Raw genomic sequence first — 25249 nt, 5'->3', positions numbered from 1 at the left:
TTCTTAATATTTTCTTTGCTAAGGGAGGAAACAATATTTCCATCAGCACAGGTCTCCTTAGCAGTTTTTTTTTTTTTTGCCAGTCCTGGGTCTTAAAATCAGGGTCTGAGCACAGTCCTTGAGCTTTCTCTAGGCTAGAGCTCTACCACTTAAGCCATTGCACCACTTCTGGCCTTTTCTATATATGTGGTACTGAGAAATCGAACCTGGGTCTATTTCTAGGCAAGCACTCTACCACCAGGCCAAACTCCCAGCCTTCTTAGCAGTTTTTTTTAAAGCATTTATTTTATATGATAATTGAAACTATGATTTTTCCTTTTTATGTTTTGTAAACAATATTTCTGTCTGCTTCATTTTCTTTTCTCCTTCTCTTGTGTCCTTGCCCTGTAACAAGGCACTTAGGTCATTTTTTTGTTGTCGTTGGTTTTGGTCAGTTGTGGGGCTTGAACTCTGGGCCTGGGTACTGTCACTGAGCTATTCAGCTCAAGGCTGATACTTTACCACTTTAAGGCACAATGCAACTTCTGGTTTTCTGGTGATTAATTGGAGATAAGAGTCCTGCCCAGCTTGGCTTTGAACTGCAATCCTCAGATCTCAGCCTCCTGATTAGCTAAGATTACAGCCACCAGCTCCTAGCCAGATGCCAATTTGATGTGCGCGAATCCTAAGCCTGAGGTTCATTCCCTGCAATATGTGTTTCTCACTGCTGACGTCCTTACCCCATCACTGCCTTCCATGCTCCTCCTCACATCAGGGCCCTGAGGTCTGTCTTATATGCCATCTCTAACACCAACAACTTTTGCCAACTTGCAGAAGCCCTCATGATAGGTTGGTCTGGTGAGATCAGACCTAAGGTGGCTTTGGCCAGGATCTTTAGTAACCATGGAGTCAGTGAAGATTGAGAACATCCATCACGGTGAGCATGGCCACGGAATGTGCAGCACCAGGAGTACCAGTCAGAAGGCATGTTTTCCCCCCAGCTTCCCCCGTATGAGGACTTGATCTCAGGGATTCCTGCTTTCTACACACTCTACCACTTGAGCCATGCTACGATGAGTCCTTCTGGCTTTAGTTACTTGTAGGGAAAGTCTTTCATTTTTGTTCAGAATAGGCAAAGATCTTCCTACTACAGCCTCATGCAGAGCTGAAACTACAGATGTGTGCCCTCAAGCCAGTCTGTTTGCTCAGATGGAATATTGCTAACCTTTTCCCTGGGTTAGGCTTTAACTGCAACCCTCTCAATCTCAGTCTCCTAAGTAGCTGAGATTACAAGTGATTACAAGATGCTGGCCACACTCCAGGGGAAATGGATAGGAAGAGGTGAGTCTGAAGCGTCACATTATCCCCACTGGATCCTAAATACTGAGAACTGAAAGATTAAGTGTAAACATTATAAGACATTTTCATGCTTTTCCTTCCATTACTTTTCCCAAGTGAAGTGATACTTGTGTGTTTGGGATTTAGTGTATATCTCACTGTCAAAAAGAAGAGAATTGGTAAAGCACAAAGTCCCTCTATAAGTCACCTTTACCATTTTCCTGTTGCTGTGGGAGTCTTCCCAAGAACATGTCTTCAATCTTTCTGGAAATTTCCTTTGTGTTAGCCTGTGTATTTACTCAGAAGTGACAGGGAATCTGTACATTTCTGTCACATGCTACGGGGAGTCTGTTGTAGTTGACCATTAATGGGTTTCATTGAGTGTAGCTGTGGCTCCCTCGGCATGGCGACCTCAACTGCAATGTCTGGCTCTGAGTTCCAAACCTTGTCCTTGCACACAGACTCAGAGAATCTGCTCTGCTGCTTCCCATGTAGGCAGCACAGGGCCACAGCTGGGCTGTCCCACGCAGGGTGGTTTTTGTTCTGGGCTATAGCACTGTGTTAACAATTTTTGTACCTTGCCCACAGTAATAAACTCCAGCATCCTCAGGCTGCACCCTGCTGATTTTCAGGGTGAAATCTGTGCCTGCCCCACTGCCACTGAATCTGTCTGGGACCCCAGTAACTCGGTTGGAAACCTTGTAGATCAGGAGTTGTGGAGACTGGCCTGGCTTCTGCAGGTACCAATTCAAGTAGGTGTTTCCATCGCTATGTACGAGGCTCTCACTAGACCTGCAGGAGATGGAGGTGGGCTCTCCAGGATTGATGGACAGAGAGAGTGGAGTCTGTGTCATCACGACGTCTCCACTGGATCCTAAGAAACGAAAGAAAAATATACGGCTATATATAAAACTTATCAGCAAGTTCCATAATTTTCCTTTGTTTTACATTACAGGTTAAACAATTTATTGTTGGGATTTTGATTTAGAATCTAAATAAATTTTAAGACAGGATGTAATATTTTCACACAAATGGCTTTGTCTATACCATCTCATGCAATAGAACACTTTTCAGTAGAATACAGGTCCTGATGCTTCAGGAATCTTCCTGCCTGTCGCAGATCTAGATATCAACTTCCATGTAGAAATAACAGATTTGAACATCACAAGTAGACAGCACACACAAAAGCATCAGTGGTACCCCCAGGCCTTATCCTCACACCCCTTCCCTACTCATCTCCTTCCTCTCCCTGTGCCCTTACCAGGGATCCAGAGCATCAGCAGCCCCAGCAGCTGAGCAGGGCACCTCATCTTGAGAAATGGAAGTGTGCAGTGCTCACCAGTCCCTTAGGGTCAGAGCTGAGCTTTTATGTTAGACTTGGCAGGGAGGCTCCTCCCTAGGGAGCTCTATGCAAATGCAATGTTGGGTGCAGCCAGGTGCAAAGACTTGAAGGACATGGAAGGAGGCATCTTAGTTGAGTCCAACCATTTCAGTATTGGAGGGAAGCCAGTGGAGGTGAATGTCTTGCTGTTTGTCTCCATGGGCAGTAGGAGGCCATGGGGAAAGTCTGGCTGTGTTGGAGTAGAAGTGGGAGGGGGAGGTGCATGGGGGCCAAGCTCTCTAAGGCAGCCCACAGACCCTGTGCAGGGCAAGTGGAGGGATTGGTCTCCTGGAGGGGAGCAGTGCCTATGTGTCCCATTCTCTGTTGAAAACATAAACCACTTTGTTCTCACAAGTTTGTCCTTTGGTTTCCTCTAATTGACAGCATAGACTGGACCTTGTTGCCATGTGAAGAAAGCATGGCAGAACGATTAGCAAGAGCTTTCCCTTGGAGGTCCTTTTGTGCCTGGGCTTGCGTTGAACCTTTATCCTCACATCTCAGCCTCCTGAGTAGCTATATGAGCCACTGTGCCTGGCTAAAACTTTTCATTTAAACAATATTTAATAATGAATTACAGAATTTGAGTTTCCAAACTCAAGCTAGTTTACATTTGTCAAATTTGTTCATGCTATAGTGTGCTTATTGTTTAACACTTAGTTGGGTTCATTATCCATTGTGTTAGAAATTTTACCAATGTGAAACATGGTTCGCTCAGTCTCTCTCCCAGCTTATCCTCACTTTTTCTCTCTCTCTCATTTTCTAGAGGTTAATTGGAGATACAAGTCTCAGGTCCTTTTGTACCCAGGCTGGCTTAGAACCTTGATCCTCAGATCTCAGCCTCCTGAGTAGCTAGGATTACAGTTGTGAGCCACCATGCCTGGGTCCTTCTCTCTTTTTCTTCTCTTGCTCTGACTCCTTTGTTTCCTTTTCTCTCTCCTTTTTTCCTTCTTTATTTACCTCCCTCTCTTCCTAATTCCCTTCCTCCCTCCTTCCCTTCCTCCCTCCCTCCCTCCCTTCCTTCCTCCCTTCTTTTCCCTCCCCTTCCCTCCCTCCCTTCCTCCCTTCCTTCCTTCGTCCCTTCCTTCCTTCCTTCCTTCCTTCTTTCCTTCCTTCCTTCCTTCCTTCCTTCCTTCCTTCCTTCCTTCCTTCCTTCCTTTTTTCCTCCTTCCTCTCATGATTTCCAGCATGATTTGTTTTAATAAGATTATTAACCAGAGGAATTTAGCAATTAGGCTTCAGTTATTTTGGGATATTGCATAGATTTCAAATAATCAATTCAAATCAGGAGCTCTTCATGAATTCATCTAGGAAACTGGGGTGTAAGAGCTTCTATGTCGCTCTTACAACAGTTACCCTTTCTGTGGTATCCTGGGGATCCCATATCAGATATGCCCACCGCCCACTGCCCACACAGTTACTTCTTCATTTGCTGGCTGTTTTGCATAGGCCCCTGGAGGCTTGCCCAACGGTGCAGGTTTTATATATGTGAGACCTTTGCAATGGGAAAACAGCTGCAGCAGGCAGGCAGGAGCAGGAAGATGAGCTCAAGAAGCCAGGTCCTCATCACTCTGCTTCTCTGGGTCTCTGACCTGTTGTGATGCTTTCAGTACCTTTTGTAAATCTGAAAAATGGTTTGGATGGAAGCAAGAGGTGTTCTCTTTGCTGGTGTTTCTGTTCTTTTTGTTTTATTTGTCTGTCTTGGGGAGGGAAATGTAGGGCATAGAAATGGAGGAACAAAGGGTAAACAAATGCAGATGTGGAAAATGAAGTATACAAATTGTGGGTGGGGATACTGAACTCCTGGCCCCAGGAGGGGGAGAGTGAAGGAGAGGTGACATTTTCTAGAAAGAAATCTACTCATTATCTGATTTATGTAACTGTAACAACTCTGTAATCACCTTTATAGTGACAATAGTAAAGAAAAGACTAAAAAGTATAATAAGAAAAAATGTCTACCTCTAGTATGGATCTGATAAGTGCTACTTATCAGTCAATCAGAAGTGCACGTAAGTGGTGTGTTTCCATGATGAGGTCTGAATGTGTGCGCATGTATGAATGACCGCTGTCCATGCCTGCTTGCAGCTGCCTGTGGGAGTAGAGCAGCTGTGGCAGTGGAGAAAAGCCAAAAATGAACTGCAAATCTAGTTAGAATGTTTACAGCTGTTGTACCCTAAGTTCGAGAACCCGCCAAAAGACTACCAGAGACCACGATGAATGCAAGCCACAAAGAGCTGTTTATTAGCAAGCTTGAGTTTGGTCCTACGTGCCCATGAAAGTCAGTGATGCTTGGAGCCCAGAGCACAGAGTCAGCACAGTTTTTATAGTACAGAACAAACAAGTCTGGGGGATTTCCATTTTCACAATATTACAGTTAATTAACCCTTACATTGATGGACTCCTTAACACCTTATCTGCTTTATTAACTGTAAACAATTGTGAAGCTCAGCTGCTGACTCGCGGACAAATTCCAGGTGCCTCCACTAAGTCTCCGAGTGAATAGCTGATGACATTTTTGAATCCTTCTGATAAGGATTTAGGGGAAATCATCTCCCAGCTTTCTGCAAGATGGAGGTAGATTTAACAAAATGGATTCTGACTAGTTACAGCTTCTCAGCTTCAGCTCTTTATTCTTAGCTTGATCTCTTCATTCCCCCCTTTTAGTTATGTAGCCCAATGGGCCAATCCTGGCCTAGATGGTCCAGATGAACGCCTTCAGTGGTCAGAAGCCAGAGGGGGTACGTCAAGCAAGGCATGCTGTCGTCAGCGCTTTTGACTGGCTGATAGGTGGTCTCCTCTTTAGAGCTGCCAGGCTATCTTATTACTCCAGTGTGGTTCACCCAAAAGCAATACCCCAAGGCGACACTCAAACCTCTAGGAACAATATATCTAGTCCTCTTTTGTTCTGGATGACAACTTCACCCCAGTGAATTCTCTGGGAGTCTGAAAGTCCAAAGTCCTCACATGCTGTCTCCACGTAGGAGTGATGGGTCCAGTAGCTCTTTACTGGAAACCAGCTGGGGAACATGTTCCAACACTGACTTGTGAGGCCTATAAGGGCTGGATTTAATCATGGTTAACAGTGCCAGCTGAGATAACACATGGCTGGGGGGAGCAACAATTGTTATCAGACTCGGGCAGACAGCATTCTTTGGTTTGGAGGGGCATACAGTGTGCCCTCCTAGTTCTACACCCAAGAAAACTCTCACAATTATGAAATATACATCCAAGCATAGCAGCTTCTCAGATGGGCACAAAGAATAGTTCCACATCCTGACCCTGTTTATATTATGGCTAGCTCAATTATATGCAAATTTTACTTTTAATCTCCATTTTCAAGACATGCTCATACCATCTACTATAAACAGGAACTCTCTAGGACTATTCTTCTGTTTCTTTACTGAACTTTTTCTCTCTTCTTTACTTGACTATACCCCTGATTCATATTTAGCACCTCTCATGTCTAGGCTGTTCAGCACTGGATGGAAAATTACAGGGGTTCATTGCAGTTGGATGCAAGCACACAAAGATGTGCTTGGCACTTGCCTTTACCCATCCAGAGTCACCATGATGGCTGCAAAAAGTTACTTAGGGGCAGTCTCCTCACTTCATTTTTTTACTCACATGAAATCATACTATTTCTCTGTAAAAGATTTCTCTGTGAGATTTCTTTGTAGAGAGAGCTGAATTTCTGCCTGAGCTTTTCTCCCCCATAACTTCATTAGGGGACTTTGAACTTAGCACAAATAGAATGTCCCACCACCAAGGGTTTATTTCCAGTCCTGTCAGGAAGCATCTGTGGGGTGGTGGAATCAGGCAAGACAGGTGGCAGCAGCTTCATCTCTCAGCAGCTCCAATGGAATGTCAAACTTCCTGCTGGGTCACCTGCAAATTTCTGCACAGACTGGTTAGAGAAGCTTACCCTAAGGCCTGACTATGGTGAAGTCTCCCAATGATTTCCTGGTTGTTTTTCCTGAGCACACTCATTTTTGCAGGCTGGCACCCCATTGGTTTTTAGGACAGTATAGGGCTGAGATTCCAGGGTGACAATTTTTAGTAACCAGATTTTCTTTAAACGAGGCTAGGATTCTCTAGACAGGTATACAAGACTTGAACCTGTAGCCATTCCCCACAGGTGCAGTCTCCAGTCTTGCACATCTATTACTACTCTCTTCCATACCTCTAATTTATCCTGTGTCACTTTCCAAAAATGACTCTGGTCCATTCATCTTAAGGGGTTTGATGGACAAAGATTCATCTTCTATAACTTCTTCAGGCTGACTCAGGGGCGTTGTCTCTATACTTAGCTAGGGACCCTAAAAGCTTAGCCTGTTTTACCAAGAGGTTGCCAGGATTCCATTTTAGGAGCAATATTTTACTCTAAACTGGAGATCATATAAAACATTTAACAACTGCACAAACTTTTTCTTTGGCTACAATAATGTAGTTTACTTAACACCCATTTGCAAAGGCATTTTCCTGAATTTGTGGCTGATGTTCAACCCAAATCTCACTCAGCTAGAGCTTTGAGCATATGTGTCGTGTCGGGATTGTAAACTACCCAGTATTACAGATGCCTGCCAAGTTATGGAGTAAATAGACATGGGCATTAGTAAGGTATGCTTGAAAACTATTCTATGACCTCCTGGCTCTGATTAATTTCAAATGGCCAAGCACAGGTGACTCTAGGATCTGACACCATCTCTGCCATCGAAGCAGTGGCTTACTGCATCTGGATGCTTCATTGTCCCAGTAGTGTCTCTCCACACAGGGATAAATGTCCCATTGGCATTTCACTTGCTTGGTTTGTTGCTGGACTTGAACTCAGGGCCTGGGCACTGTCCCTCAACTCTCCAGCTCAAGGCTGGACTCTGCCACTTTGAGCTCCAAAGCAACTCTGCCCACCAGCATTCTGATGGCAGATGTGACACCACAGTCTCAGAGGGACTTTGCTTTGCCCGGGCTGGCTCAAAACTGCAGCTTTCAGATCAATGAGTCCTACAAAAGACCATTTTACTCCAATTAAAGCAACAAGGTGGTCAACATAGAAATCGTCTCTAAGCATGATCTTACCTGGAATTTGGTAAGGGCCAAAATTACATCTGAATAAGGATTGCTGTCCTTCTCCAGGGGCCTGTGGGAAATTGCTATAAAGTAACTTACAAGAGCAATCTGAAATAGTAATTAAGCAATCCTTTCTATAGTCCTAATTTTCCTTTTTTCTCTTTCTTGAAACAAACATTTAGGACAACTTCACTTTCAAATTTTGTTCAGAAACCCATTTCTAATGTTCTTTAAAACTTTTACTGATATTTGCTTAAACACTTAACACTTTAGTCTTTATTTGCATTTGAAAAACCTTTAAGGGCTCAAGGCACTCTCTTGCCTCCAGGCCTCCTTTAGAAGAGGCTTCCCCCCCCCCCCCTGCAGTTTAGCTTACTGCCTAGAACTCCAACAACAGTTTTAAACTCAAGTAAGTTTTTCCTTAATGCCAGAACTACAAACTTCATCAGTGCACCAAAAGTCCAGACTTAGTTTCCTTCTTTTTCTAAAATACACCCAATTGCTAAGTAGTATGAAACCAAATCATAAGGAGATAAACTTTTAAACATTCCTTTTAAATTTTAGGGGGCAGTTTAAGAAATACTAATCACATCACCCACATTTTGCCATCAGATTTTCAGTGTCAGTCTGCAAGGAAAAAGGGTGAAGATGGTCCACTCAGTCCATCTGACCAGGTTTGAATGAACAGTCTTTGTGCCAGCTTATCTTTCAGCTTGCGTGGACCCTCCCTTAGGGCCTTTTCCACCATGGGAACCCAGAGCTGCACCTTTGCCAGCTCACCTCTCACCCCCAAAGATGGTTACACAGGACTATCCCAAGTTTTCCTGTCCTTTTTTTGGGCATTTGATTACCTAAACAATTTTAAAAGACAGACAGACAAAGTTTCTGACATTGATAAACAAATTCACATTAAAATCTCTAATACATGTCTCCAAACTTTAACTTAAAGGAATAAATTCCAAATTTCCTAATGCCTCTGGGCTAAACAGGATACAATGTTTACAGTGTAAACAGATTTTTTTTCCTCCTTAAAACAATGCAATAATCCTTTTAGACATTGGAAAACATTCAAACCTAATAATTTTCTTGAAGATTAGACTTAGCTTTACTCAATTGCCTTTGTTTTTTTTTTAGTATAAATTCATCAATTGTTCTATACAGCATGCTGACAATTTAACCTTGAACATGTTCACTCACATCCATTCAGACACACATTCATACTCAAAGATCTTAAAGCACGCAAAATTAATATCAGCAGTATATTTTCTGGAAGTTTGTGTCAACAGTTTTCCAGTCTTACTCTTGCAGATGAGATCTAGGTTCAAAACAAAACGTTTTACAAGGTAATTTAGTTGAAATTATTATTTGGTGGGACACTTCCAGCACCAAATCTAGCCCACCTAGAGTATGACTCTAGTATTTTCCCAATTTTGACTAGGCCACCTCACATGACAGTTTACAGGACCAAATTTAAACCTGGGAAAACAAGACTGATGCCTGTGTCCTGCCACCAATTGTCTCCAGATTGTGCAGCTGAGTGGGATGAGCCACACCAGGCCTGAGACTTATTTACCAGGAATGTCCAAATGAATAGTGGCAAAGACACAAAAAACAAGAACCCATTAGGACTGGTACAGATTTCAAGAATGACATGGCACCAGACAAATCACCTCAGGAAACCATAAAACAGGGGCAGAGAAACAAAGACCTTTAAGGAAACCCCAAATTTTCTCATTAGAAACTTTAAAATGTTGCAAGACCAAGTCTAGGGGAAGATCCTCTGTGGATGCCGCTTGGCTCATCTCCTCAAACACAAGACTTTGAGAGGGAGAGATAAGAAGTGGGGGGTTAGATTTCTCCATGTCAGGCTCCCTCTTTCTCCTCCTTTCTGATTCTGGAGACATGTCCTGCCTTAGAGGGAGAAAAACAGTTTTTGTTAAGCAGGGGAACGTCCCTCCGGTGGTCATTCTGTAAAGAAAGTAGGACATTTTAACTGGCAGAACATTTTAAGTTTTTCTGGGTAAACTTCATCACTGGCTGGTCAGCCTTGCCCTGGAAATCCTTAAAATGCTGAAGGATAAGGTTATGGGCATTGCAAGCTCCTTACCTCCCTTTATGACCCATTTTCCTGAAAGGCAATGAGAAACATCAATAAGGGGCAAGACACAGATAGTCAACATACAAAGACAGCAACCCCTGCTGGACAAGAAATCAGTTCGAAGATACTAAAACTAAGCCGAATACAACTGACATACAAACATAGAACTACAGCAAACACAACCGTCATACCTGGGAGACTCTTGTGCCCTAATCTCCAGATGTTGTGTCCGGGAGACTCAAACTCCCTAGCCTGCAATGACCCAGAGTTGCCATGCCCGGGAGACCACACCATGCTCCCTAATCTGCAGCGGCCTAGATAGCAAAACAATGATCAATGTGACATAAGACAATCACACAACAAGATGAAACACATGAAACACTTACACAGACAGATTGCTTACATGCCCAGACTGTCAACCAGGAGGAGGGGACTCCAAGTCCCTCCAAGACAGTCTGGGTAGGGCTATCAAGCTCAATCACAATGTGCCCATTCTTGAGGTAGCCCACTCCCCGTGGGGCACAAGGGACATCTCCCACTGGCCCGTTGGCTGTCCTATAGCGCGTCCACCAGGAACTCTTGCCAACCCGAAAACTGAACCTGCAGGCAAACACAAAACCAAACAGAAACCAGGCGCCGAAAAAGAAATAATGACAATTGTCCTTACTTACCGGCCATTTTCTTCTGGCCCTGTGCTCTGGCGTCTGGGTGGGCTTATAAGGGGCATCCCGGACGAGCCCCCAACGGTTGTACCCTAAGTTCGAGAACTCCCTGAAATACCACTAGAGACCACGATCAATGTAAGCCTGAAAGAGCCAATTATTAGGAAGCTGGAGCTTGGTCCTCCGTGCCCAAGAAAGGCAGTGATGCTTGGGAGCCTCGAACACAGAGTCAGGACAGTTTTTATAGCACAGAACAAACAAGTCTGGGGGATTTCCATTTTCACAATATTATAGTTAATTAACCCTTACATTGATGGACTCCTTAACCCCTTATCTGCTTTGTTAACTGTAAACAATTGTGAAGCACAGCTGCTGCCTCGGGGACAAATTCCAGGTGTCTCCACTAAGTCTCTGAGCGAATAGCTGATGGCACTTTGTAATCATTCTGAGAAGGGTTTAGGGGAAATCATCTCCCAGCTGTCTGCAAGATGGAGGTAGTTTTAATAAGATGGATTCTGACTATTTAGAGCTTCTCTGCTTCAGCTCTTTCTTCTTAGCTAGAGCTCATTATAGCAACATAACTCGGTACCAGCAGACAGCAGGACAGGCTCCTAAAGCACTGATCTATGGTGTATCTACTTGGCCATCCAGAGGCCCTGATCGATTAGGTGGCAATGAGTCTGGGGCAGACTATACTCTATCAGCAGCATACAGGCTGAAGATGTGGCAGAGTATTACTGTCAGCAGCAGCATAGCTATCCTCCACAGTTCTTCAGCCTCTAGCACAAATCTCCTCCCCAGGCCATGGGTGAGTGGGCCTTGCTGTGTGGACAGCTCCCTGCTCACACAGCCCTCAACTGGCATCCTTCCTCTGTGCCTGAGAGGCTGCATTTCTTCACTGGGGCCTGGCAGGGTATGCAGGGCCCAGGGAATCATTTCTCTTTTCCCAAAAGATATTAAGAAATAGACAGACACTGGTGGCTCATGCCTATAATTCTAGCTACTCAAGAAGCTGAGATCTGAGGACTGCAGTTCAAAGCCAGCTCTAGCACTACAGTCCATGAAACTGTTATGTTCAATTAACCACCAGAAAACTGGAAGCTGTTCTGTGGATGAAGGGGTAGATTGGTAGCCTTGACCTGAAGAGCTCAAGAAGAGCACCCAGGTCCAGAGTTCAAGCCCCACAACCCCCGCCTCCCCCCAAAAAACTCAAAACATTTCAGCCAAGTGCTGGTGGTTCAACCTGGATTCCTAGTTACATAAGAAGCTGAAATTTGAAAGTCATGGTTCAGATCCAATATGTATAGGAAAGACTGAGACTCTGATTAACTACTCAAAAGCTAAAGTGGAACTGTTTAGATTTTTGAGAAATCATCAAACTGCTTTTCCTTATTGATATTGCTAACAACTGGGGTCTCATCTACTGGGAATTGCCTCCTGAGTATCTAGGATTACAGGTGTCAGCCAGCATGCTCTGCTTGAGCATGTTTATTTTATTTTATTTTTCTAAGAGCCTTTTCATTTTATTCAAATACCTGCTAGTTTTCTATTTTTTCTCAGGAAATGACCAAATTAGAGGAAGAGAGAGGTGAGTCTGAACATGGAGTATGGCTGAGGTGGCATCTGGGTACACTTGGGGTTCCATTCACAGTGAGGAGGAGGGAGAGAGGGAGCAGGAGTCTGGGTCCAGACCAGCTGCTGTAGATCAGATTTCCCACCCTGGCCCCACACTGAGTGGGAGAAATCACACTTCTGTGAGATGAAGTTGCTCTGGGTTTCTCATAGTGTTTAGTGGGACCCAATTCCAACTGATGCAACTATGTATTACTTTCTGAAGTTTATATGTCAGTTTGTCCTGTGACTTTCTCTTCATTTCAATGTTGATTTAATCTAGTGTAACTTCAATATGACACCAATTTTCTGGCATCATTTATGTTTTTATATATAATGGTGGTTTGTTGGGTACTGTTGGCTCACACCTGTAACGGTATCTACTCAGGAGAGTGAGATCTGAACATTGTACTTCAAAGTCAGTTCAGGTAGACATGCCTGAACCACCAAAAAGCTAGAACTGGAGCTATCACTTGAATGGTAGCGCAATGTCCTTGAATGAAAAAAACTAAGAGACAGTTCTTAGGTCCTGAGTTAAGTTCCTCTATTTGCACCTCGCTCAGATAGCTCTTTAGTATTCTCTGGAAAAATTTAAAAATGCTGAACTTTTTCTTAAAAATTTGGTAAAACTTGGCCACTTCCTTTAGTCTGTACCTTGGGGGTCATTACACTAAGTTTTGTTTTTAAATATGATTGAACTGATGCAAATATATAAATGAAAGAAATGAAAATAAAAGTCTGAGGCCTCTTATAGACCGAATGTTTAAGTTGCGTTGAAGTTATAAAGGATTGTCAGAAGATGGCAGAGGAGGATAAGCCATGAGCTAAATTAGGTCTGATGGCTCCATCTGCTGCTAGCACCAAGAGCTGTGATTATATCTCTGTCATCTATATCTCTATTATATCTTTTTCTACATCTATGTATATCTCTCTCTCTCTGTATCTTTCTATCATCCACACAGACATGTACTCTCATGTGAATATTTGCACGAGTATATTTCCATATATCTACATTTAGAAAATTATTGTACTCATTCATTTATGGGTTTTCTGACTATAATAATATGCAATTCTTCAGGACAATTAAATATTTGCTTTCTCAATGCCACTGTGCTTTAATGTAGATTATTTAAGATTGCTTTATGGAATAACTGAGGAATTTGATGAGTAGAAAGTGACATAGACACAGATATGTGATTTTTCATGATTATAAATTTTCATGAGCATAAGCCATTTTCATAGTGTTCTTTTTTCATATATTTTTATTGTAATTAATAGAAGGGTTACATTTTATTTGCCAGATAGAAGGTGCCTTAATTCACATTCATTGATATCCTTTCCTTGCTCCCCATTTCCCTCCCCCCTAGCCTCACCCCTCATCTTGTTTTCCCCCCTTCCCTATCCAATTTCAAATATCCAAATGCAAATATATCCAATATATCAGATAACAAAGTGAGATACTATAACAATATAGATAACCAAGGGACAGCAAAAGAGATGAGAGATAACATAGTACATTAAGAACAACAATCACTCATTAGAGGGCTTTTGTTTCTATATCCTAGAAGTTCTTTCATTTAGCGTCATACTATATGGCCTTATGAATCAAGGTTTTGTTCTATTGTAAATCTCTGCTAGGAGAGCCCAAGGTTTCTACTGATTATGACAAATGATGGAAACCATTGAGCCTATGTTCCTTTGAGTCTGGCTTACTTCACTTAATATGATTTTTTCTAAGTCTTTCCATTTCCTAACAAATGGGGTGATGTCATTCTTTCTGACAGCCGCATAGAATTCCATTGTGTACAAATACCACATCTTGTTGATCCACTCATCAACTGAGGGACATCTAGGTTGGTTCCATATCTTTGCTATGGTAAATAGTGCTGCAATGAACATTGTTGTGTCTTTTTTTCTGGATGATTAGGTAAATGCCAAGTAGTGGAATTGCTGGGTCATAGGAGAGCTCTATGTTTAGTCTTTTGAGGAACTGCCATACTGCTTTCCATAGTGGTTGAATGAGTGTGCACTTCCTCCAACAGTGTAGTAGTGATCCCTCCTGGCCACATCCCCTCCAGCATCTGTTGTTATTAGTTTTCTTGATCCTGGCCATTCTAACTGGAGTGAGGTGGAATCTTAGAGTTGTTTTGATTTGCATTTCTTTTATGACCAGAGATGTTGAGCATTTCTTCATGTGTCTATAGGCCATTTTTTTCTTCTTCAGAGAAGACTCTCTTTAAGTCTTTGGCCCATCTTTTAATGTTACTTTGGAGATTAGTTTTGGAGTGATTCTATTTTTGAGCTGTTGATATGTTTAAGATATAAGGCCTTTGTCCGTTTTATGGTTGGTGAATATCTTCTCTCATTCTGTAGGCTTCCTAATTAATTTACTATCTATGTCCTTTGTTATTCCAGCCTTTCTCTGATTTGTTGTGATTCTTGGTCCTTATTAAGAAAGTTTCGACTTGTGCCAAGGAGGCCTATTCCTTCTTGTAAAGTTTTCAATGTGTCGGCTTTTACCTCAAGGTCTTTGATTCATTTGGAGTTAATTCTAGTGCAGGGTGACAAAGAAGGATCCAACTTTAGTTTTCTGCAGGTGCTTAACCAGTTCTGCCAGCACCACTTGTTGAAGAAGCTGTCTTTCTTCCATTCTATTTTTTTGGCTTCCTTATCAAAGATTAGGTGGCCATAGGTCTGTGGTTTAATATCTGGGTCCTCAGTTGTATTCCATTGGTCTTCAGGCCTGTTCTTGTGCCAGTACCAAGCTGTTTGGTAATTAGAGCTCTGTAATAGAGTCTAAAGTTTGGTATTGAAATTCCTCCTGTGCTGTTCTTTCTGCTAGGAAGTGTTTTTGCTATACGGGGTCTTTTATTATTCCATGTGAAATTTTGGATTGCCTCTTCTATTTCTTTAAAGAATGACATTGGGATATTGACGGGTATTGTGTTGAATTTGTAGATAGCTCTTGGCAAGATTGTCATTTTCACAATGTTGATTCTTCCAATTCAGGAGCATGGGAGGTTTTCCCATTTCCCCAGTTCTTCTTTAATTTCCTTTTTAGGGTTTTAAAGTTTTCATCAAAAGATCCTTTACATTTTTAGTTAAGATAATTCCTAGGTACTTTATTTTCTTTGAGGCTGTACAAAAGGAGTTGCTTTCTTGATTGTTGCCTCATTCCTCTCACTGTTGGCGTAGAAGAAGGCAGTTGATTTTTGAGGGTTAATTTTATGCCCTGCGACCTTTCCAAAGTTTTGAATCAGCTCAAGGAGCTTGGGAGTGGAGTCTATAGGATTCTTTAAATACATAATCATGTCATCTGCAAAGAGGGAGAGTTTTTACTTCCTCTTCCCCTATGTGGATCCCCTCTATGCTTGCTTCTTGCCTTATTGCATTGACTAGGAATTCTAATACTATATTAAAGAGGAGTGGAGAGAGTGGGCATCCTTGTCTCATTCCTGATTTTAGAGGGAATAGCTTTAGCTTTTCACCATCAAGTATAATACAAGCTGCGGGTTTGTCATACATAGCCTTTATTATACTGAGGAATGTTCCATGGATTCCTAGTTTCTCCAGAGCTTTTCACATAAAGGGGTGTTGGATCTTGTCAAATGCCTTTTCTGCATCTATTGAGACAATCATGTGATTTTTGTCCATGCTCCTGTTGATGTGTTGTCTAAGATTAATTGATTTGCGTATGTTGAACCAGCTTTGCCTCCCTGTGATGAATCCAGTTTGATCATAGTGTATAATTTTTTTTTGATGAGTTATTGTAGACGGTTGGCCAGTATTTTGTTGAGAAGTTTTCCGTCGATGTTCATCAAAGAAATAGGTCTATAGTTCTCTTTCTTTGATGAATCTCTGTCTGGTTTGGGGATGAGGGTTCTACTGGCTTCATGGAATGAGTTAGGGAAGGAGCCTTCATTTCATTTCGTTGAAGAGCTTGAGGAGTATTGGTGTGAGCTCTGCTTTGAAGACCTTATAGAATTCAGCTGTGAATCCATCTGGCCCTGGGGTTTTCTTAGGTGGAAGGTCTCTTATTGCCATTTCTATTTCAGTGCTTGAATTAGGCCTGTTTAGTTGGTTTAGTTCTTCTTGGTTCAGGGTGGGTATGTTAATATTGTCTAGGAATTCATCCATTTCCTCTAGATTCTCAAATTTGTTGGCATAAATTTTGAGAAGTATTCCCTCATGAGACTCAGGATCTTGGTAATTTCTGTCATGATATTACCATTTTCGTCTGTGATTTTTTTTATTTCGGTATGCTCCCTTCATTTTTTGGTAAGATTTGCTAAGGGTCTGTCAGTTTTCATAGTTTTTTTCAAAGAACCAACTACTTGTTTTGTTGATTCTTTCTATAGTTTTTTTTTGGACTCCAATTATGTAATTATGCTTTGAATTTAATAATTTGCTTCATTGTACTGGGATTAGCGTTGGTTTGTTGCTCTTTTTCCAGGAGCTTAAGGTGACACATTAACTTGTTGGTTTGCAATTTTTCCAATTTGTTATTGTAGGCACTCAGAGCTATAAATTTTCCTCTGAGTACTGCCTTTGTCATGTCCCAAAGGAGCTGGTATTTTGTGTGCTCCTTTTTGTTACATTTCATAAACTTATGTTCTGATCTCTTCAGTGACCCATTGGTGATTCAACAATGTGTTGATCAATCTCCATGAGTTACAGGGTTTTCGTTGGTTGAGATGGATGGTCAGTTCCAATTTGATGCCCTTGTGGTCTCAGAGAGTGCAGGGAATAATTTCAGTGTTTCTGAATCTGCCCAGGTTTGTTTTATGCTCTAAAATGTAGTCTATTTTGGAAAATGTTCCATGTGCTGCTGAAAAAAGCGTATATTGTGTTGTTGCTGGGTGGAATATTCTGCAGATGTCTGTTAGATCTAGTTGGTCTATACAGTTGTTCAATTCTAAGGTTTCTCTGTTGAGTTTTTGCCTTGTTGATCTATCCATAGGTGAGAGTGGTGTGTTAACGTCACCAACAATCACTGTGTTTCAATCTATGTATGGTTTCATAGTGTTCCTTTTAGTACTTTTCCCCAGTGAGTCATTGTGTGTGTGTGTATGTGTGTGTGTGTGTGTGTGTGTGTGTGTGTGTGTGTTTGATTTAGTTTATATCTCAATGTGCAAAGGAACAGAATTGGCAAAGCACAAAAGCCCCTCTAGGAGCTTTACCACTTCGCTGTTTCTATGGGAAAATCTTGCTAACAAAACAAGTCTTCAATCTTTCTGGAAATTTTCATGATGTAATTTTGTGTATTTACTCAGAAATAACTTAGGGGATCTGTATAGTTCTGTCACAAATACTGTGGGGAGTCTATTGTAGCTGACCATTAATGGTTTCACTGAGTGTATCAGAATCCCCATAGCATGGAGACCTCAGCTGCAGTGTGTGGCTCTGAGTTCCTCAACCTTGTCCTTGCATACAGACTCAGAGAATCTGCTCTGCTGCTCCCCAGGCAGGCAGCACAGGGCCACATCTGGGCTTCCCCATGCAGGGAAGTTTTTGTTATGGGCTGTAGCACTGTGATAGGGTATTTTATATTTTGCCCACAGTAATAAACTCCAGCATCATCAGGCTGCACCCTGCTGATTTTCAGGGTGAAATCTGTGCCTGCCCCACTGCCACTGAATCTGTCTGGGACTCCAGTATCTCGATTGGAAACCTTGTAGATCAAGCGTTGTGGAGCCTGGCCTGGCTTCTGCAGGTACCAATTCAAGTAGGTGTTTCCATTGCTATGTAGGAGGCTCTCACTAGACCTGCAGGAGATGGAGGTGGGCTCTCCAGGTTTGATGGACAGAGAGAGTGGAGTCTGTGTCATCACGATGTCTCCACTGGATCCTAAGACATGAAAGACAAGTATATGGACATACATAAAACTTTTCAGCAAGTTCCATAATTTTCCTTTGTTTTACATTACAGGTTAAACAATTTATTGTTGGGATTTTGATTTAGAATCTAAATAAATTTTAAGACAGGATGTAATATTTTCATAGAAATGGCTTTGTCTATACCATCTCATGCAATAGAACACTTTTCAGTAGAATACAGGTCCTGATGCTTCAGGAATCTTCCTGCCTGTCACAGATCTAAATATCAACTTCCATGTAGAAATAACAGATTTGAACATCACGAGTAGACAGAACACACAAAAGCATCAGTGGTGCCCCCAGGTCTTACTCTCACACCACCCCCCTACCCATCTCCTTCCTCTCCCTGTGCCCTTACCATGGATCCAGAGCATCAGCAGCCCCAGCAGCTGAGCAGGGCACCTCATCTTGAGAAATGGAAGTGTGCAGTGCTCACCAGTCCCTTAGGGTCAGAGCTGAGCTTTTATGTTAGACTTGGCAGGGAGGCTCCTCCCTAGGGAGCTCTATGCAAATGCAATGTTGGGTGCAGCCAGGTGCAAAGACTTGAAGGGCATGGAAGGAGATATCTTAGTTGAGTCTAGTCCTTTCAGTATTGGAGGGAAGCCAGTGGAGGTGAATGTCTTGCTGTGTGTCCCCATTGGCAGTACGAGGCCAAGGGTCCAGTCTGGCAGTATTGGAGTAGAAGGAGGAGGGGAGCTGCATGGGGGACAACCACTCTAAGGCATCCCACAGACCCTGTGGAGGGCAGGTGTGGGGACTGGTCTCCTGGAGGGGAGCAGTGCCAATCTGTCACCTTCTAAGTTGAAAAGATAAGCCACTTTGTCCTTCCAAGTATTGTCCTTCAGTTTCCTCTCATTGACAGCATAGATTTCAGCTCTGCTGGTTATTGTCAAGTGAAAAAAGCATGGCAGAAAGAAAGATTAGCAAAGCTTCCCTTGGTCCCAGTGAATTAAACTCTGTGATACTTGTAAACAGACATGCCAGGAAGGAAAATAAGAATTTCTGTGTCAGCTAATAAGCTAAATGCTGAGTTCACGAGAAGACCAAAGGTGGGAAATGTACTTTTATTAGTGCATATAAACTTTCTGGGAACTAGTTTTAACTAACTTGTGTACAATCTGTCATACTTATTTCTAGACATATACGATTCATAAAAACATCCCCCCTTTTTTGGAAGTACTTGATTTGTAGTCAGGGGTTCAAAGTTGCTAAGCGGGCATTCTACCACTTGAGCCATGGCTTTTATCTTGCTTTATGCAGATATTTATGGAAATGGAGAGTGATGGATATTTCAGCCCTGGCTGGTTTATTATCAGAATTCCTTGAATCTCAGCCATATGAGTAGTTAGGGGTCATGGGTATCTGACAAAAATATTTCTTATTCATTTTTATACTTTTACTTATTGTGCTAATACTGGTGTTCGATTTCAGGGTCTGGGCACTGCCTATTAGATTTTTCATTCACAATGTGCTCTGTACCCCTCCAGCTACACGCGCATTTCTGGCTTTTTACTGGTTAATTGGAGATAAGAATCCCATAGACTTTTCTGCCTGGGCTGTCTTACAACTACATTCCTCAGATTTCAGCCTCCTGATTAGGCAGGAATTCAGGTGTGAGCTAGTGTTGCCCGGATAAAAGGAATTTCTTTTTTTTGTTTTTGTTTGTTTTTTTTTTTTTTTTTGCCAGTCCTGGGCCTTGAGCTCAGGGTCTGAGCACTGTCCTTGATCTTTCTCAAGGCTAGAACTCTACCACTTGAGCCACAGCACCACTTCTGGCTTTTTTCTATGCATGTTGTACCGAGGAATTGAACCCGGGTCTTCGTGCATGCTAGGCAAGCACTCTTCCACTAGGCCAAACTCCCAGCAAAAGGAATTTCTTAAAGGAAGAGTATGTTGATATTGTCAGGCATAAGGAGCACTTATAGATCTTTTTTTTCTTCCTATATCCAAATGCCTTTATTGTCACGAATGTTAGGAAGTTACAACCATTTTCCTTGCCTTCAAATAGGCTTGTACTTGGCGAAAAAGGAAATGTCAGTGGAGAATGTAGGTTGGTTCATAACTGTAATGTCAGTACTTAGAGTGATCTCAAGTTCAAGGGCAGCCTAAGGTACATGGCAATTCCAGTAAAAGTAATCACGCACACAAATCCAACACAAGAAAAGAAAACAAGAATGTAAATTTTGAGTGTAGTGTGGTTTTACAGTATTTGATTTGCAATATGATTTGAAGCCTTTTGTTTTGTTGTGTTTTGGTACTGTGTCTAGTTACAGTTTGACAGTTTTTCCATAAGCTTTCTATGAAAACACCGGATTATCAGACAGCAGAGTTGCTAACTTGCACAGCGTGGCTTCTGAGAAGTCTATGACCACAGGCTGAAGTAGATGGCGAGTGGGTGGATTGAAAGCATGGAAAAAAGCACTAGAATTCAAGTTTGGTGATGTAGGCAAATTTTCTGAGTAATCTTTTTTTAATATATGAGAATGATGGAGCATGTCTTTCACAGCTTTGATAGCCTAAATGTTAAAAGCAGCTCTGAAGTTGTGCTAGATGACTTATGGAAGACACAAGATGCAAAGTATTTTGAAAGAGGAAGGATGAGAATAATCATCCTCCCTAGAGTTTGAAGTTCACGGAGCTCACCAGCAGAGGGCACCAAGGGCCAACATTCTCCTCCACTGCCCTCCTATGCTAGAATTGAACTGAAGACCTTTGGCTGATCAGGTCTTACTTGGCTTTTCAGTTCCAGGCTGGCACTGTCCCACTGGAGTCATGCGTCCACTTCCACCTTTTTGCTGGTGATTTTGAGAGAAGTGATTTTTCCATGTCAGAACTGACTGGAACTGTTGATTCTCAATGTAGCTTCCTGGTGTCTGGTTTACTTGCCCTCCCCTTTTTTTTTAAATTTGAATTTTGTAAATAATTAAGCTTGAGAATTACATTGTCCTATTCGTAAAGAAATGGAAAGGTGTGGAAAAATTCATGTTAAGTGAAGTTAACAAGACCCAAGGAACTTAGGCTCCATGGTTTTCCTCATTTGTAACAAGTAGTATACATCTAGGATTCTCGTATCAGAGGTTCATAATAGCTCAAAAGCTCTGTACATATGGTCATATACGATGAGGCCCAACAAAATGAACTTTAGGAAACAAGAGGTTTATCTTTGTGATTGTTGTCCTTAATATACTGTGTGAAGTCATTTCTTTTTTTTTTTTTAGATGGTGACTGAGTTTCCTTTTTTTTTTTTTAGATGGTGACTGAATTTCTTTCTTTTTTAAAATATATTTTATTGTAGTTAATAAAAGGGTTACATGATATTTGCCAGATAGAAGGTGCATTAATTCACATACATTGATACCCTTTCACATGTCTTGGTACCCATTACCCTCCCCCCACCCACCACCCACTCCCCGTATTGGTTTTCCCCCCTTCCCTATCAAGTTTCAGATAACCAAATACAAATAAATTCAATATATCAGATAACAAAGTGAGATACTGTAACAATATGAGATACCCAAGGGATAGCAAAGGAGATGAGGGGTAACATAGTACATTAAGGACAACAATCATTCGTTATATGGCTTTTGTTTCAATATCCTGGAGGTCCTTTCAATTAGCTTCATACTATATGGCCTTATGTATCAAGGTTTTGCTCTATTGCAAATCTCTGCTAGTAGAGCCCAAGGTTTCTACTGATTATGACAAATGAGGGAAACCATTGAGCCTAAGTTCCTTTGAGTCTGGCTTAGTGAAGTCATTTCTTTTCTCTTTTTCCCCTTATATTTAATCTCATGTGGTTAATTATCTGACTTTGTTAGCTGGTATATTGTGTATCTGTTTATTTGAAATAGGAAGGTAAGGGGGAACACAAGATGATTGGGAGAGGGTAGGAGGAAGGAAAGGGGGACAAAAACATGAGAAGTGGTATGAATGTTCAAGGAGTAATGTACCCACTACCTGACAAATGTAACTGTAACCCCTCTATACATCACCCTGCAATGAAATACAAAAAACAAAACAAAACAAAACAAACCTTTGTCTTGTTCAATGAGATTGTGAAACTCTTCCTGAAAACATGTGGACCATTTACCATCAGCCTAGCATGAGCGAAACTAGTAGTTGCTGGAGACTTATAATGAAGGATTAATCATACATTCTTTGGTGGATTGTGATTAATTGCTTTGAGTTGAATCTCTGAGAAGGCTCCTGTTCCCTTTTCATGGTAGTTATGCCAGTGGATTGTGGAGTATTCTGATCACTAAATTACATTTCCTTGAATGTTGATAAAGTGTGAGCCTGGCATCTTGTCACAAGTCATAGAAACCATCCCTAACAGATGTAAATATGAAATAAATTTCTGAGAAGTATATTAAAACAAAAGAACAGAACTAGAATTAGGTAGACAGAGGGGATGAGTAGAGAGAGATTGTGCAGAATCATGAACTGGGTGACAATGATCAAAGCATACTGAGAAAATGACATGTTAAATGGAAACTCTCTTATACAGCTCCTTAAAGGTAATAAGAAAAATGTAAGAAACAGAAATAAAAATAAAGGATTATGGTTATTTACACTGGTTAGTTCACCATACTTGTTAGCTTTCTGTTATGGTGACTAAACATCATAGGTGAAGAGAAAAGGTCTATTTTGGCTCTAGTTTTGAAAGTTCCAATGCCCTTGGTGAAAGCAAGAGGGTGATGGGAGATTGCAAGTAAATGGGGAAACAAGGTCCAGCCCTGAAAAGATTTGATTTTTCAAATGTGTTAAATTTACACTTTCATTATTCCATGGAAATTGAAACATACTCCATTATAACTGACCGGATGGGTGTATTAGGGGAAATGGAAAATCACAGAGACTTTTTACTTCTCTCACTCAAGTTTTGTCCTGTGGGTTTATGTTTGAGGTTAGGATAAACTATTTCATTTCCTGAAATGTCATCATCCAACACTACCGCGTCTAGCTCTTGCTGCATTCTGCAGAAGGAGTTGACCACAAGCTCCACAACTGTGATCTGCTCCACAGTCTCAGGACATAGTCAGAGCGCAATAATCTTGTATTTGTGATACTTGGCATGCTAAAGCCCTTTAGTTGCTGATAGTCTGTCTTTCTTCCCTCCTACCTTCCCTCCCTCTCTTTCTTCCTCCCTTTCTTCCTCCTCTTGCTCTCTATCCCTTCTCTCTTCATTTTTCCTTCTTTTTTACCCCCCTCCCTTCTGAATTCATTCTGTTCCTCCTTCTTTACATCCCTCCCTCCCTCCTTCTCTTTGTGGGTTTTGAGGCTTGAACTTGGCCTGGGCACCATCCCTGAGCTCTTCAGCTCAAGGCTGTCCCACTACCCCTGGCCCTGGGTGGTGTACCTAAGCGCTTCAGCACAAGGCTACTCCCCTACCCTTGAACCAAGCCCCACTTCCCATTTTCTAGAGGTTAATTAGAGATAAAATTCTCAGGTCCTTTTGTGCCTGGGCTGGCTTTGAACCTTGATCCTCACATCTCAGCCTCCTGAGTGGCTAGGTGAGCCATCGTGCCTGGCTAAAACTTTTCATTTAAACAATGTCAAATAATGAATTACAGAATTTGAGTTTTCAAGCTCAAGTTAGTTTACACTTGTCAAATTTGTTCATGCTATAATGTGCCTATTGTATAACACTTAGTTGGGTTCGTTATACATTGTGTTAGAAATTTTGCCAATGTCAAATGTGTTTCACTCAGTCTCTCTCCCAGCCTCTCCTCACTCTCTCTCTCTCTCTCATTTTCTAGAGGTTAATTGGAGATACAAGTCTCAGGTCCTTTTGTACCGAGGCTGGCTTAGAACCTTGATCCTCAGATGTCAGCCTCCTGAGTAGCTAGGATTACAGGTGTGAGCCACCATGCCGGGCTCCTTCTCTCTTATTCTTCTCTTGCTCTGACTCCTTTGTTTCCTTTCCTCTCTCCATTTTTCCTTCTTTATTTACCTCCCTCTCCTCCTAATTCCTTTCCTCCCTTCCTTTCCTCCTTTGCCCCTCTCCTCTCTCTTCCTCCCTCCCTCCCTTTCTCCCTCCCTCCCTCCCTTCCTTCCTTCTTTCCTTCCTTTTTTCCTTCTTCCTCTCATGATTTCCAGCATGATTTGTTTTATTAAGATTATTAACCAGAGGAATTCAGCAATTAGGCTTCAGTTGTTTTGGGATATTGCATAGATTTCAAATAATCAATTCAAATCAGGAGCTCTTCATGAATTCATCTAGGAAACTGGGCTGTAAGAGCTTCTATGTCGCTCTTACAACAGTTACCCTTTCTGTGGTGCCCTTGGGATCCCATATCAGATATGCCCACAGCCCACTGCCCACACAGTTACTTCTTCATTTGCTGGCTGTCTTGCATAGGCCCCTGGAGGCTTGCCCAACCGTGCAGGTTTTATATACGTGAGACCTTTGCAATGGGAAAACAGCTGCAGCAGGCAGGCAGGAGCAGGAAGATGAGCTCAAGAAGCCAGGTCCTCATCACTCTGCTTCTCTGGGTCTCTGACCTGCTGTGATGCTTTTAGTACCTTTTGTAAATCTGAAAAATGGTTTGGATGGAAGCAAGAGGTGTTCTCTTTGCTGGTGTTTCTGTTCTTTTTGTTTTATTTGTCTGTCTTGGGGAGGGAAATGTAGGGCATAGAAATGAAGGAACAAAGGGTAAACAAATGCAGAAGTGATAGTAGATCTGTGGAAAATGAAGTATTCAAATTGTGGTTGGGGATACTGAACTCCTGGCCCCAGGAGGGTGAGAGTGAAGGAGAAGTGACATTTTCCAGAAAGAAATCTACTCATTATCTGATTTATATAACTGCAACATCTCTGTAATCACTTTTATAGTGACAATACTAAGGAAAAGACTAAAAAGTATAGTAAGAAACAATGTCTACCTCTAGTATGGGTCTAATAAGTGCTACTTATCAGTCAATCAGAAGGTGCACATAAGTGGTGTGTTTCCATGCATCCATGATGACTGAATGTGTGCGCATGTATGAGTGACCGCTGTCCATGTCTGCTTGCAGCTGCCTGTGGGAGTAGAGCAGCTGTGGCAGTGGAGAAAATCCAAAAATGAACTGCAAATCTAGTCAGAATGTTTACAGCAACATAGTGTGGTACCAGGAGGAGCAGGAAGATGAGTTCAAGAAGCCAGGTCCTCATCACTCTTCTTCTCATCTACTCCACCATCACTCTGCTTCTGCATGTACTCAGCCATGCGGAGCCCCTGATGGATTCAGTGGCTGTGAGTCT

At 41.9% G+C, this 25249-nt stretch overlaps 1 gene segment (V, D, J or C); it reads right to left on the bottom strand.

The window, feature by feature from the left end:
• Positions 1–25249, bottom strand: part of LOC150060389 (immunoglobulin kappa variable 2-30-like) — a 48836-nt gene that overhangs the window by 15737 nt on the left and 7850 nt on the right.

This window comes from Megascapheus bottae, chromosome 7 (assembly GCF_031878675.1).
Source record: "Megascapheus bottae isolate mThoBot1 chromosome 7, mThoBot2.hap1, whole genome shotgun sequence".
Taxonomy (NCBI): domain Eukaryota; kingdom Metazoa; phylum Chordata; class Mammalia; order Rodentia; family Geomyidae; genus Megascapheus; species Megascapheus bottae.
This window is presented reverse-complemented; position numbering and strand designations above follow the sequence as displayed.